Source organism: Anneissia japonica, unplaced genomic scaffold, assembly GCF_011630105.1.
Source record: "Anneissia japonica isolate Jap-2015-1 unplaced genomic scaffold, ASM1163010v1 scaffold1208_len1460985_cov181, whole genome shotgun sequence".
Lineage (NCBI taxonomy): Eukaryota > Metazoa > Echinodermata > Crinoidea > Comatulida > Comatulidae > Anneissia > Anneissia japonica.
The window spans coordinates 366,557-370,817 of record NW_022688484.1 but is presented as its reverse complement, the minus strand read 5'-3'; the positions used below and the strand labels follow the sequence as shown (position 1 = coordinate 370,817).

Sequence of the window (4,261 nt, the reverse complement as noted above, 5' to 3'; positions counted from 1 at the left end):
TCAGAGTGGGTACCTCATTTCCCGGTTAGTAATTTACCATACCCACCCCACCCCACTCCCCACTCCCCATATAGAAAACAATACGACATAGGGCTTATCTTATTTATAATATCGGCCACACACGTGTGTTTGAAACTAAAGATAAGCATTTTCATCATGGTTTTATTTATTACAAACATATTCTTTCACTATCTATACACATTGAGGCCCTTCTTTTAGGTTAAATTGACATATCTTAAATTTGTCTTTCTTGAATTTGGGACTATTATGTGTTTAAATAACTTAAAAGGATAAAAGTAAAAAAGCCCTAAAAAATGCGCGCCAAGCGCGCAAAATATTTTTGTGTTTTTAATTCTAATTTCCAAAGATGGATATTTTCCCCTTGTCCCCCTGTGTTTTTTATTTTAACTTCGTTGGAATTGATCAAAACACCCTAAAATGTGCAATTTTTAGAGGAAATTGGGCCATGTTAACAAGAAATGCGCGCGAAATTTGAAGTTTTTAGGCACTTTCAGGGGATGAAAGGGCATTTATAAAGGGGTAAAGATTTTTCAAAGATAGATATTTTCCCCTTGCCCCCCCCCCAGTGGTTACGCCATCGGGCAGCATAGATCAAAGGAGTTATGACAGTTTTTGAAGTGGAGAAGGGGTTGCAAGGTGTTTTGAGTCTGGTCATTATATCTTCCTTTTTATTTTTGTCTTTATTTTTCTCTTCTCTTTTTCTTTCCTTTTCTTTTCCTCTGCTTTCTCTGTCCCTCCCTCTCCCCTCTTTCTTTTCTCTTATTACCCAGCCCGGTACGACGGCTTGGTCAGCCCGGTAAAAACCACCAGGGGAGGGGCAGTTTCCCCCTGCCCCCCCCCCTCTCGCGCCTGTTACGACACTGGCTAACACGCCAATCATCCCACCCAATGAAAAATATTTTTCTACGCCACTGGCCACATCCGTGTATACTAAACCTACGGATCACCACACCTACCTACACTATCATAGTGCACACCCTGACAGCATCAACCACTCGCTCATCTACAGCCAAGCTCTCGGAGTCAAACGAATATGCTCCTCCGTAGAAGAACATGACATACAGATTGGCACGCTCATCAACAAATTTGACAAAGTAAATATCCCATCAAAATAATAAAGAAATACCTGGCCAAAACATCCAACAAAACCCGAGATCAACTTCTACAATACAAACCCAAAACCTTATCTCAGCGACTCCCTATGGTTTTCACCCACAGTACTCAACTCAGTCACCTACCCAAACAACTAAAAGACGACTTCAAAATTATCCAAAATAATATACCTAACATTAAAGCTTTCAAAGAACCTCCCGTATTGGCTAGAAGACAACCCCCCAACCTAAAATCTTTGCTCACATCCTCCAATCTTCTCTCTTCCCGTCCCCAACCAGGTAACAAACCTTGTGGTAACCCCAGATGTAATATTTGCCATATCCTCATAACAGACAGTCTCATCCGTGTACCCAACACTAAAATCACCATCAGACCTCCTTAACTCACTTGCAATCATATATCTCATATGGTGTACCGTATGTAAAGGGGGTGTTATGTCTGGGAGAGTGGCTGCACATTTAGAAAAAGGATTAATAACCACAAAAGCTCTATAAGAAACAATTATAATCTTCCTTTAGCTAAACACTTTAACGGAGCTAGGCCCACCATTAATAATATGAGATGTATCATTATAGATAACAACTTCAGATCACTTAATGAAAGAAGATGTACTGAAATTAAATGGATTTTGAAACTTAGGACTCATAAAATAGGAGCTAATAAGGACCTAGGTTTTGTAGAAAGAGAGATGAAAAATGTAATGACGTACTATTTGAGTCAGCAAGAAATGCACTGTCAACGTATTGCACAAGAAAATGTTGACCTAGGCGAACAGTCCTATCTTGTTGACCAAGTTTTAAAATTGGAGAGTATTATAAAAGGCTTGGCAAACCGATTTTGCAATACCATTGATGTGCCAACTCCACCAGATACAATTGCAAACATGATTCAGGACAATGTCATTGCTCATGTTATAACTGATGACAGTAAAGACAAAATGGTTAGTGATGATGAAAATGAGAATGATCAAGATGAGGAGGATTATGATTATGTTGACACAGATGAGGATAGCGATACAGACTAGCTGAAAAGTGACATATTCATTGGCAAATTAATACTCAGTAGTTGTTAGGGCTAGTATTTTCAGCACCCGCGTCAGGAGAGTAGATGAGGGTGGAGGTGCAAACATTGTAGGCTTATTTTATTTAACTGTGTAATCATTTTTGCGGGGATTGTTTTGTTACAACATTTAATATTGGATTCTCATTGATTGTTCCCTGAATACTAGTGTTATTTGATTTTTATAACTTATTTCTGATACAGTAGTATCTTCCAAGTTCAAATAGTGTGTATTTGAATAGTTGGAAGCTGTGGACCCATACTACTGAAAAAAAGAGGGAGGGAAATTTTGTTACAAACACAACCCATCAGGAAATCAAAAGTATAAAATGACCCGTAATTTGAAGTACATATACATATATACATATATATATACATATACATATATATACATATACATATATATACACATATATACACATATACATACATATACATATGTATACATATACATACATATATACATATACATACATACATATACATACATATACATACATACATACATATACATACATACATATATATATACATATACATACATACATATATATATACATATACATACATATATATATATATATATACATATACATACATATATATATACACATATACATACATATATATATATATACACATATACATACATATATATATTCACACATATACATACATATATATATTCACACATATACATACATATATATATTCACACATATACATACATATATATATACACATATACATACATATATATATACACATATACATACATATATATATACACATACACATACACATATACATACACATACATATACGCACATACATACACATATACATACATATACATACACATATACATACACACATATACATACATATACACATATATACATATATACATACACATATACACATACACAAGCTCGGGGCATGTTATTCTGTTGAAAACACTGCTTTAAAAACTTATGAGTCTGAAAGTGCCATGTATCTCACCTCAACGCCAACCACTGGCGTGGATGTTTTTGTGATAGGAAAATATTAGTGGCAGGGTAGAAGCTGGAGGGAAAGTTAGGTCAAATAAGGATTTTAATATTAAATGTATCAATTATTTTTAGAAATTTAAATAACGCTTTAAATAGAAAGATTCTAATTTGAGACTAATTCTTCTAATAATCGCCAACATCCCGAATGGAAAAGGTTCCCAGCATCTTACAAATTATGGATATTGTGTTTGTTTAATAAGATTCGGACGTTTATCTTAAATACTGGACGTTTTTGAATTGTAGTTACTAATTAAATATGTACTGTCTGTCATGAACTAAAAATTAAATTCCATATCTTGAATTGTGTAATTGTCATGTTAATGCAAATTATTAACTTTAAACTAAAATTTAAACAAGAAACCATTCCACTGTTGAAAAACAGACTGTTAAATAAATACTTTCCTGTATTCATTTACATATTGACCATTTAAATTAATGGCTATCAACTTAACCCTCTAGATACCGTCTTCGACTGTAGTCGAAATTCACCTCAAACCGAGAATTCCCATTTTCGACTGCAATCGAAATTTCGTGACTAAAAAATTGGTGGTTTTCAAATCGCTCTTCTGTTTTTATTTTAGCTCCAATACGTCAGAAATTTTGAACACGCATGCGTGAAGCTTCTGTTTTTCGAAATCTGTGAAGAACTCACATCCGCTTATATAAACATTTTTAGAAATATCAATTTGAAATCGTTATTAATTTCAAAATTTTTTCGAAATGGCCGCACAAGATGTGTACACAGCTGAGCAAGCGATTGACCTGATTTTTGATTCAGACAGCGATGAAGGTGAATTTTTAGATGTGCGAGACTTAGACGTGCCTGTTAGCGATGATGACTTCAAGCGATGATGGGACTTCAAGCAGTTCTGACGGCGGAGATATTCGTGATGAAGATGAGCCTAGGCCTAGAAATGTGAGGGTAGTCGACGCCTTTGAATGGAAAGATCGCGCTTATAGTTATGGATGGTTGGGTAAATACATTATATAACTGTGTGGAATAGGAATGTTTTATA

At 34.9% G+C, this 4,261-nt stretch overlaps 1 protein-coding gene across 1 annotated transcript in view; it reads right to left on the bottom strand.

Annotated features, from left to right (window-relative positions):
• The window catches only part of LOC117121956 (NXPE family member 3-like), a 13,534-nt gene that overhangs the window by 4,229 nt on the left and 5,044 nt on the right, over positions 1-4,261 (bottom strand). The window lies entirely within an intron of this gene.